The 12,573-nt window shown below is 30.9% G+C and overlaps 1 protein-coding gene across 5 annotated transcripts in view; it reads right to left on the bottom strand.

Moving 5' to 3' along the window:
• Positions 1–12,573, bottom strand: part of LOC113378628 — a 76,039-nt gene that overhangs the window by 37,579 nt on the left and 25,887 nt on the right. The window contains exon 1 of one of the 5 annotated variants that reach the window (XM_026619183.1): positions 271–329. The exons of the other annotated variants lie outside the window; for them this stretch is intronic. The gene's annotated coding sequence lies outside the window, so the exon portion shown is untranslated. Of the gene's footprint in view, positions 1–270; positions 330–12,573 lie in introns of those variants that run through there. 5 annotated transcript variants of the gene reach the window in all.

Raw genomic sequence — 12,573 nt, forward strand, 5'->3', positions numbered from 1 at the left:
ATATTTGGTATCACAACCCTAATATTTTTTCAAATTAAAAAAAAATATTAAAATCTGCAAGAAAGTCGCACTTAAGCAAGCCCTAACTGTAACGATTTTATTTATTTGTACTGCATCAAGTATGATGACTAATAGTGATAAATATGTAAATAGAGACGCAATAAACAACTCTACACTTCCAAGCACGATTACAATACACAAATAAACCCCACAAAAATTAATAACACTAATTTTAAAACCAAAAAACTTTTATTATTTCACTTTACAAACCAAATTTCATTTATTATTTCCACAACACTTCCACACTCTTCAACTCTTCGACTGGAACTGGCTTGACGGAAAGAACTGAAGAACACAAGCGAACCCATACACTCGTATGGAGATACCGCAAACGAGTACTAACACACATGCCCGCAATTCACATATCGAATGCTAGAGTTGAACGAATATCTGAATCAGCTGCATATAATGTAATATAAAAAGATAAGTCTGGAGCTCGAAAAATACTTGATATTAACCGGAGGAAGTATTAAACGGACTGAGAATTTAGAGCAGCGGTGGAAAACGTGCGGGTCGGGGGAGATAGTGGATTTTTGCAGCGGTATAGAGTCACCAAATATGTTAAATAATTTTATTATTAACCGAAGGTAGTATTAAAAGTGAGAATTTAGAGCAGCGGGGGAAAACGTGCGGGTTGGGGAAAATAGAAGATGTTTTCAACGCTGTGGATCCACCAAATATGTTAAATTGTTTGATATTTTACCATCATTTTTTGATTGAACGAAAAATATTAGATGTTGAATAGAGAAAATATTAAACTCACTTATAATTAGAATTTAGAGCATCATCAAAAAATATGCAGGTTGGGAGAAATAGTGTCCCTGTACTACCCTATATAACCAGAAAATATGTTAAATGATTCGAGATTTTATCATTATTTTTCGGTCTTGAGCAGTAATCAGACCTAGAGGGGTTTTATAAAGCTGTTGTGAACGATATCTATAGTTAGTAAAAGGCCAGTGATTGTCTCTACTAATAGAGAAATATTTCATTACTCCTAAGGGCTATTTCACTTTAAAACATATCTAGATCACTATTTTCAAGTGAAAACTGATATCGATACTGCTTGATACAGATCTGTTCGCGACGAGAATTGAACCTTATACCATATTTATTTATTTTTTATTACATAGCTCACAGAGTAGCTCCAGAAGGACTTACAAAGGGCCCGCCAAATAACATTTTTTTTGAAAATGCTATAAAAAGTACTAAATAAATAAATGAATAAATTATCAAATTCTTTTTTATTTGAAAGTGCAATTCTCGGGGTTAATAATGGAAAAAAAATAATTTCATTCAAATAGTTGCCTGGTTTGAAAAGAGTTATTTTAGCACTTTTGCTCAAAAAATGTTATTTGGCGGACCCTGTACTATTTATTATATATTACATGGTATATAAGTTACGATATGAATAATATAAAGTAACTCTAAATTACGTTGACAATAACATAGAAATAAAAACAAGAAAAATAACTTCATTATGAGAAAATAATAATTGTATTTCTTCTTGCTATTGCAAGACCAAAGCTCTCACCACTAAGGCACGGATACAGCTAATTTTATTATTATGTATAATATTATATTTTTATTGCTTTAAGTGATACTTGTGGTTTGTCATTTAACCACAACTGCTTCAATTTGACAAACTTCGAAAAAATATGTACTGCTGTTAATTTTAAGACACATTTTTAATATAAAAATATATTTTTTATATGACCTGTGTCGCCTGTAGACGACATACAGTGTGTCCACTCTTATCATTGGGAATTCTAATTTATTATAATTTTTACTTCTTTAGAAGTTCAATTTACCTATAATTTTTAAACACATTTTTATTGATCATGATTGGAAATTCTTAAGAATTGTGAATGTGCCTGGTCCGTTTAGTAGTGCTATTGGGCGGCTCGCTGTCTCGTATAGCAGTATCTCTTCTGAGGAAATCGCGGTTAAAAACCAAAATATAAATATTTTACTTATCTTGTAAAAAGAGTTGAATTTAATTAATTTCAGTTATTATACAGATCGATGGTTAAAACATATCAAAACTTTGCAATAAGCTTTCTAGAGCATGTGTCACGACAACAAATGTTCGGAAATTTCTAAAATCAGCTTTTGAAAATTCGTTATTTGCAATTAATTTAAATTTAATTTGCAATCAAACATAATTATACATAGTTAATATATACTAGTTTATGAAGCCACCAATAATATTAAAATAAAATTGGTCCAGATTTTGATTTTTTCTTCATCAAAATTAAATCAGCGCTCGAGTCCAATGTGCTTCAAAATTTTTGTAGTTTCTGTATACAATGTGCAAATATTTTGCATAAATTCTGACACACATAACCCTCAGTTAATCCTTCAATCTATTATTATGTCTACAATTTTCCAGTTGAGTTTAATTTAAATTCAACGAGAGAATAAAATGATACATAAACTGCCATAAGACGTTTATTATTCTAGTTGTACTTCTCGTAATGATTATATTGTATTCAGCACGCCTGGATAGCTTGTTTTTCATTAGAATTTGCAACGATAAGTTGGCATGTACTATTACTTTCTCAAGAAAGATAATATTGTTCCAGTTATTGTTAATGATGCTATCAAGAAGTACTTGCATTCTTGAAAATTAGATATACATACACCTATCTTCCTTCCTACTTTAGACCATTATTTCATGAACTTGAATGTTTACTCTGGCTTATTTTCAGCCTGGATTTCTAGGTAAATGTTAATATTATAATAACTTTACGACGCGGCGTTATATTATACTTTTGAATATGATATGAAAGAATATTATTTTTTCGCTTGCCTAATCAACTCGCATTACAAATGAAATGCCGTCATTTGTTTTATATCAAAGTTGTACATACTTTATTAAATTTCATGAATTTTATATTTCCTAATTGAAATAAATTTTCTCAGAATGCCAAGTCGTTTCTACGGTAATAGATTGGTATAGTGGGTATACCATTTCCTTGTTTTTTCTAAGAAAAAAATAGTAATTTTTGTTTGAATTTGTAGTAATTCTCATGATAAAAAAAACACTGTATTGGTAAAATATACTGAAAAGCTATCTTTGAGTATTTATTTTTCTTTAAAAAAAAGCTACTGATATTTTGTATTTAAAATTTATTAACTTTCCGCAGGGCAAGTTATAGTAATCGCAAAAAAATCGAAAATAAATTTTTTTATATATATTTACGTTTCAAAACCATCTGAACATTTTGGCATGCCTTAGAAAAAATTGATGTACGTGTGTGCGTATGTGTGTGTGTTGTGCGGATACAAATTTTTGTCGACGATTTCGGGAACACGCATCAACCAATTTGAAAAAATTCAAAAGCATTCGATTCTTATTGATAAGGAGACGTGGTGATTAGTCTTTGGCAAAGGCAGGTCTAGCCATTTCAAAGATACTGGAAAAAAGTGCCAAAAACTGTACGTCAGTTTTTAAGGGAACGGAGAGTCCGATTTTAATATTTCAAAAAAGATTTTACTTGTTTTGACAAGATGAAGAACTGATTAAATATAAGGGAAGGCAGGTCTAACGGTTTCGGAGATCTAGTAAAAAAAGTAGAAACAAATGGCGGCCAAAAATATTTATTTGACATATGCACGCCAAATTATCAGATATTTTATAGAGATTTTAATAATGTGTACGCATTTTGTGTAAATTTTTTTGGGTTCTGTACTAAGATTTTTAATTACGGTACGGGAAGTTCCAACAAATAGCTTTAAAGCACGATGCCATGCACCCCACTAGTTTTTTTTTTACAAGTTTTTCACAATTTATAATTAATTTTATATAGTATGTAAATCTGAAGATAAAAAATATCGTATTACTCTATAGTTTTTACATCCAGTGGGCAAATTCAGCAAAATACTTTAAAAATCACATATTTTGTGCCTCTATGAATTTATTAATTTCAATTATTTTATTAATTAGATCATCATTTCGAACGTCATTTGATTGGCATTCGATTTAGACATTCTGAGTATTACCAAAAATTTGCTAATATTTCATAATGTAATAGGCGCAGATATTAACAAAATATATATATTTATTACAATTTTTGGAACATGAATATTTGAAAGTTTTTCATTTATATATTTCTGTATTTGCTGTGTTTTAGGGTTTTGGAATTATATTGTGCTCCAAATCGATAAATTTGCACCATGAGTAAGTCAGAAAATTTATGCACCCCATAATATTGACAATCTAGTGCTTTTCGCTTCCAAATCTTTATAAATTTTGCCGGGGCATGAAGTCAATCTGGTATCATTATACTACTAATATTGACTTCACAAATGATTTATTATTTTTTACAAATTTATTACATTACATTTATTCACGACTTAACTTCTTCACACACCAATTATAGACATATTCCAGATTTTTTGTTATTCGCTTTTTATCCACGTAAAAAGTTCAGTCTTTCTTCTCATTGTTTCAAAGTACAATACTAGAATTGTTTAACCTGGTTCAGAAGTTGGAATTGGGATAATTTTTATCTCAACGAAATAGAGCACACGTACATTGCAAATAGAAACAATACGTTGTTCCGAGAAGCCACTTCAACTGCAACCAAAAAGCTGACTAATTGAACTCTTCACGAGTAGCAACTACTTGACATAGATTGTAAAAATACCACTTGCAATTGAGTATTCATTTTGTAAATAAATATGTAACATGTTATGTAATTGAAGGATGAGATATAAATGTTAAAAATGATGGGATTAGTAATTAGTGTAATTGAAAATCTAATTGTGTTATTGATCGCACGGTTTGCGCCTGGGTGATCAATATCAAGCGCACTCGAGCAGCTTTTATGGCTATTTATATCACCTGCGTTGTAGAACCATTTATATAGAGAACATGATAATATATTTTTCTTATTGGACAACAATCAAAACTATTAAATTTTGTACTTATCTGCCAAATATAAAAATATGGCTGGGCCGGAGATGCCTCTCGCAAAAATGAGCAAGTCCAGTTCTTAACTAGGTCCATCAAAATGCCCAAACATTTTTGAAACCAGTACAGCCATTTTTGAGGAAACGTCGGTGAAGGCACAACCACAAATTTTATTCAATTTTCGTATCAAACGATTCCCATGATTTGATGAATCTCGATGAACTGGCATAAAGTATTTTTTTTTTTTTTAATTTTTAACTTTAACAGCAATCAGAACCTTAAGTCCCATAAGCTGTTAAGCTGAAACTTCTCCTTATTTTGAATTCTTAGATGGTAACCCAATGGTTCATCCATCCATATTTGATTATTTTTTTGTGATTATTAGAATGTATCTAATAAGGCTGACATTCTTTATTAATGCCGGATTAAGGGCTATTTTTACTTGAAAACATATTGCTACCTATATTACCAATTGAAAATCGTTGTCACTGCATACAGTTAATAAATCGAATACTCTAGCAAAGCAATAAACTTTTCCTTCGTGCAGTTGAAAAATAAATAAATAAGTATCTATTATCATTTCTTCCCGACGTTTCTTTTCATTGAAGTACAAATGGATTAGATTAAGAAAACAGAGTGAATTATATATCCAGAAGACCATTGCTGGTTTTATATTGTGCAATGCATCATAGCAATAAAAGATAACAAAGATCTATGAGCTTCGTTCTGAAAATAATATTACATTGCTTTCAGACGATATTCTCTACATCGTTGATGATATAGACATGTTGCACGATTTGTGCCTGTTCCAGATGCAACTATATTTTAAAATTCAAATCAGTGATTTCCAAACGTAAAATCAATGATATCTTTACTGGTTTTTACTGGTCCAAACATAAAATTAGTGGTAGCTTTAATGGTAATGGTATGAAAGATGTGGGTTTTTTTTGAAAATAACGGTAAGAAAGCTGAGCATTTTTTTCTTTTTTTAAGTTTTATTTCATGATATGTGCTGTTGATATATCATGATATAGTATACATCTGTTTGAGCAATATCTGAAGAACTTTTCTGTCCATTAAGATCCAAGAAGCTATATTTGAACTACTAATACGTTAAATTGGGAAAAAATAATAAATTAAATTTCTTAATTTTACGTTTTGACACTTCATATGATGTCATCGTTCATATAAAATAATACAAAACAATGAATATTTAAATCAATTTATATATTGAATAAAATAATGTTCACCAACCAAGAGAAAGTCTACAAAATATGATCCCTAGAATTGTTAGTACATATTGAGATTTGACTTTTAAATAGAAATTTCTGTTGTCATTTATTATTCGTAAAAAAAAATATTTTGCATAAGCACGTTTTGTGGTCAGTTATTCAATAACCCATTATTTGCTATTTGTGGTTTTATCCATCATTCACAATATTTCTTAAATATTATAATAAAACTTTTTTAAAACCTAAAGCAATAAAATTGATATCTCAACTGTTACACTTTCAATTACCCATTAAAAAAACAATTATCAATTTGAATAAAAAAAAGTTCATATAATTTGCTTTGTACGTTAATGTTTGATTGTTTTTGCATCTAGGCCCTGCTTGCAAATTTTGCATGCGCCCCTCAATTTGGAAACCGCTGATGTAAATTGTGTAAATATATATATATATATATATATATATATATATATATAATGAGACCAGTCTCATCTCAGTAATAAGAAAAGATTAAATTCAATAGAACTCTCAGCGAGGAGTGCTGAGGTCGCGATCCAACGTTGTTCCATGTCGTTTCAAATTCCGAACGACGTAGTAGAACCACAAACAATGCAATTGTATAATTATATCATTACTAGGATCCCAACAGAATGTAAACTCCATTAAAAATATTACACATTAGAACGGAACACAATTTAACTTTCATAGTATTAATAAATTAATATTATGTACAAACGCAGCACCAACTAAAAAGTAGTGAGGGGAAATTGGTTTCATGTTCTCCCATGATCGCGAAACTAGAGATTCAAAATTTTTACCAATATTTGGACCAAGTTGTGGGGATACTTTTACTTAAATGTACCGAAAATGTTCTTGTTACTCCGTACCATGGATTATACGCTTATTGTTAGATCTCTTCTAATTCTAGGCAACTGGAGTCAAAATTTAAGAACACATCCAAAAACTCGTGCATCTAATTAATGGGCCGATTCTGCCGCACAACAGACTTGCATACATTATTCCTAGACAATATTTTAATGATTCTATTCAACTATCTATTACCCACGACAAATCCAATATTTATCCAAGAACAAGTTTTTGCCGTCAGAGGAATTCCTCCGACTTACAGTACCGTTTACGAGATCACCTCAAGCCTAATCGTCCTGCCAGTAATGATAAATGAGTTTAACGGAGAACATATTGAGAATATCTTGAGTACACATTGAGTAATTTCATCTAAGCATTCCTTTCTTTAGCACCAAGCAGAATCGAGAAAAACTAGTTGCCAAGGTATGCAGGAATTATGTTTTCTAAATGAAAACAACGGAATGGTTGCTACCCCTGGTAGAGGGGGTAGCGGAGTGTTTTAATTGAACTAGTTGTTCACTTCTAAAAGTAAAAGTCCGCTTAACAACATGTAAATAACCAATAAAAATAAATGTATCTTCCATTATAACTTAGTAACAAATCAGTGATTGTAATTAGAACTGCAACAAATACATAATATACAAACAAATCAGTGTTTAATACAGTCCATAGCTACAAGGGTTAAATTATAACCCTACAACCTGAATTATCGAAGGAGAGTTTTAATAAATTCTATAACTACGTGACATAAAATACATAGATTTTTAAAGGTATGAAGAGTTAGGTTGTTGAAGAAATGATACTGATACTGATACAGAATACTATTTTAAAACTTGGTTTGAAAATTTCTCTTCTTTTAAGTGATCGTGGTGAGTGTCCGAAACCGTAATATGCTTCTACTTTGTCTTTTTTGCTCACTTATTGACCGATTCTGCCGCATAACAGACCAATGTTATGGCAAGGCTATGTTATGAAAAACATTACATACAAAATCGTTCTAAATATTGTCAAAAACCATGTGGTCGCTTCACAGTCGGGCGTTTTTCTCAGGTTATCAGATAGAAAACCTAATCTAGAAACTGCACAAATGTCAAAAAAACAATCTTAAATAACAGGATCTTTTTGACCCAGCTTCATAACATATAACATACGTTGCAGTATATGTGTAAAATGCCTGAATGCACAGCAAATCCATGGCATTTTGAACAGTACTCATAACAGTAACATAGTCTTGCCATAACATTGGTCTGTTATTATGAAATATGTATTATTTGAGCAGCGATTAGAATTAATGGCCTGGTCTTATAAGCTTTTGTGATGATTTGGATAAACTACAAGTTTTTTTTTTGTAGATGGCTACCCAAAAAATTGTCCTATTTCTGTGTGATAAATTTTTATCTGTGGCCGATGCGGTCGGTGATCCCTGGTCGTCCATGTGTGTTATAAAACCGATGGACCTAATGAATAAGGACAAGCACGTGACCGTCAATATATTCTAACAATGGTGCTAGATCGTCATTGATCGCGTCCGACAAGATTGACAATAAGACAATGTTTTTTTCTTCATTCACTCCTCGATTCATTTGATTCATTATTCTTCTGTTGTTTGTTACAGAGCTAAAGTGCTCGCACGCGATCTCGACGAACCGAATCAATCACGTCCTTAGTTCTTAATTAAAACGTTTTTCTTCTTTGTTTTTCTCAATTAGAGCTCCGATATGGGATAATTGGCAACGATAATGGAAGAAGATAATGATTTATATATTTCTCAGAAGGTAATATATCACCGTTTCTCAAGGTACAGAGTACAATATTTTATGGTGCAAAGTTTACTCGCAAATTGTCAAATTTATGCATTATATCCAATGCCTCACCTTCAACTATCTTACTAGATGTTGCACTTAACATCCGATGTTCATGTGCGTTCTACTTGTCTCGAACATATAGGGTAAATATATGTTCAAAATATGTCAAACTGGTCTAACAGACTAATAACAACATATACTCAACGATATTCAATGTATATAAAGTATGCATATTTTATAAGAACTATAGATCAGAGATGGCCAACAGAAGGGAAATATTTGGACATATTTTAAACGACACGATTTTCTTTACTTCAAACCCTTAAAGATAGAGTTAAAACCATAAAAGAGTTATGTTAATATGAATATAATGCCTAAAATTGCATTTACTTGCTCTATATTAGGTTAGTATTTATACTTTGAAAACTGTGAACGGGTTCGCAGCTAGAACGTGACAACAATTTTCACTTGGAAATACCGATAGCAATGTTTCCAAGTGAAAATAGCTTTACTCCGTATCTCCGTAACGACTGAACCTGCCTTTGCCAAAAACCAATCAGCACATCTTTCTATCAACAGGAATCGATTGTATCTAAATTTTTCAAATCGGTTCATCCATACTCAAAAATTGTCTCCACACATATACACACACATCCATTTTTTCTGAGGTATGCCAAAATGTTTTGAAACCTCTGCAACGTGAAGATATGCAAAAATTTTCATTTTCGATTTTGGGCCCATTACTATAACTTATCCCATGACAAGTTAAAATAATTGAATACCATTTTAGTCACCTTTTGAGTCGAAACTATAAAAGGTAAAAAAATTTCATCCTTTGATGGTATAGAAAAAATATTAGAGTAAACTAAATAAAAAATCTGAGCAAGAAAAAAGTTTTACTCAATTTTTGTCTTTAACTTTGTGAATCCATAAATGTACCTACCACGGTGACTTATTTTTATTCTCTGGTATTTAATAACTATCACTTGAATATCTGTATATAAGTAGCTCTAAATATAATAATTGCCTAAAAAATTCCTTGTTGATTAAAAATTCTCATCTCTTACCACAATTAAAATCTAATTATCAAATGTCCTAAATTGAATTAAACTAAAATTCTGGCAAGCCGATTGCGACGTATTTTTATTATTTAGAAAAATTTGTTACTGAACTAATGTCTGCTCTAGATATCTGAATATTGTAGCTCTATATATAGTAAATGCCTAATAAATGCCTAGTAAATGTCTAGCTGATTGCAAATTCTCATCTTTCATAAAAAATATCTAATTATTGACTTTATTTTTAAATTTGAAGACTTTATCAAGCCGATTGCTACATAATTTAATATCAAGAAGAATATGTCATTTATCTGGCCATCTCTGCTCTAGAGCAGCGCCAGCCACGCAGAAACAGTCTTTCGATCTCAAAACTGGTATAAAAGGCGAGGTGGTCTGCCCACATAGTTTTGCAATAAAAACATTAATTAGCATTGGACGATATCGGTAAATTGCATAATTTCATGTATTGAATGAGATTTGTATCTGACACAACGCCCTAGTAGATGGAGGATCCTAATTTGGAGCACGATTCAAAACCCGCATACTTTTAGATGATTGATTAGGTAGATTTTGGTAAAAATAGATCGAACATGTAATTAATACTCGGATTTTTATACACCTTTTAGGAAATTTGACAATTTTTTGACGGTTTGTGCTCGTTTCTCGTGGACAAAACATTGCAGTGGGTGGTCTATATTACTTGTAATGTTTAGGCCTTTGAGAAAGGATCTGATCTGTAATTAGCCTTTGATAACTTATTGATTCTATCTGAACTATCGTGTTAGGATATTATATAATTCAACATATCTCATTACAAACTGATCCATTTAACAATTAAATATAATTTATTACATTTAATAAGTAAATTTTAAGTTACAGTGTCGACTCCCAGAAAATTTGAAATCAAGCCTATTTAAGTTATCTTATACACATATTATTTGGAACATATTATGTAATGGATATTCGTAATAATAATTCTCTTTTAATTAAATTGCTTCACAAACCATAAATTTCAGTGTATAAAATTATTTATACCGGAAACTATAAACCCAAATTAATTCAACATTTTTGGCAAATATTATAATACTAATCTTATTAATCTTCTCATTTCTAAAAAATTCACATACAAGAATTTTAATGACTCTATTAACGTTGCATACGTACAATACTACATTTTTTTATGATTTCCAAAAAGCAGACAAACCACAAATTATGATTTTTTTTGAACAGCGGTTAGAACTTGCCAGTTCTATGAGCTGATGCATGTAATGAAACTTGTTCAACTTATTAGAAAAAAATCCAACGGTTGATCTATCTATTTTTATGTACCTTTATTATAACAATTTATCTAATACCGATGATATGTGTACTTAATTTGATGCAGCAATGGTGAAATGGACGTATTTTCACTTCGGACAACCTGATGTCTGACAATTTCCAAAATACTGCTATTGCTGCATAATTTATCAGTATTATAGAAATTGTAATATAAACTCATTACTATCAATAAGATAAGACAACCGTTTGGGTTGCCTTCTAAAAAAGCCACGTCGTGTGAGAAGTCATCACAGCAACTCATAGAACTTCTTAAGTAGTTTTAGCACTAGTTGTCCTCTAAATAGTAGTACAAACAATTTCACGGCATTTTTAATCGAGTTACGTGCAATTTCTTCCCATTTCACAAGTACACGTAGTAAAATATCTGTGACTATATCTTGATACCAGACTCACGTGGGAGTACACATAAAAAAGAAAAAGGAACAAATACTACTAAAAATAAAGGAAATGAATTGGTTATTAATAAGACAATCCAAATTATCCGTGAAAAATAAACTATTGTTATATAATCGCCATCATAAAACCAACATGGACCTACGGGCTAGAGGTATGGGGATGCGCCTCCACATCGAATTTGGAAATTATACAGAAAATGCAAACTACAATATTGAGAACAATATTCAACTTCCTTTGGTCGTCTACGGGGATTTAAGAGTGCTGACTGTGTACGAAACTTACAGAGAATTGTCATTAAAATACCGCAACAGATTAGAGATGCACCCAAATGAATCTTTAAAGAACGTCCTTTGCCCCCAACAAAATTCAAGTCATCAAAGTCAAGTAAATTAAAATCATTAAAGATATATATTTTAAGTATTAATATTTTGTAAGATAGATTACAATGGATCCTATCTTATTTCAACATTCACTTAGTTCTCACTTTAGATTGTAGAAATATTGTAATCTCTGATTGCTAAATAAATCTATAACAAAAAAAACTCCCCATAATGACGCAGAGGCGTCTGTTTTTTACATAAACAAAATGTAAATCTTTTCTCCAGATTGTACCAAGAAATATCTAATTATCCTCAACGGAGGCACTACTTTATTTTTGTCAAAACTGACAATATGTCATTTATATAAATCATTCGGCTTGAATGGACAACAGCTGTCGCGTCCTTATATGCCATAGAACGATCATCTTTGTGTATTTTACAATTCATATATAAACATGTGTCTCCATATGATATTTACATATAATGTACATGCGTATGTGTTAGTAGGTGTATACAGAATAATAATCATTGTCTTTTGTTAAAAGTGACGGTGGCAGGACCGCACCTTAAAAATCCTTGTGA

Source organism: Ctenocephalides felis, unplaced genomic scaffold (assembly GCF_003426905.1).
Source record: "Ctenocephalides felis isolate EL2017-DRISC unplaced genomic scaffold, ASM342690v1 CF-g0.4_SCAFFOLD_01886, whole genome shotgun sequence".
NCBI lineage: Eukaryota > Metazoa > Arthropoda > Insecta > Siphonaptera > Pulicidae > Ctenocephalides > Ctenocephalides felis.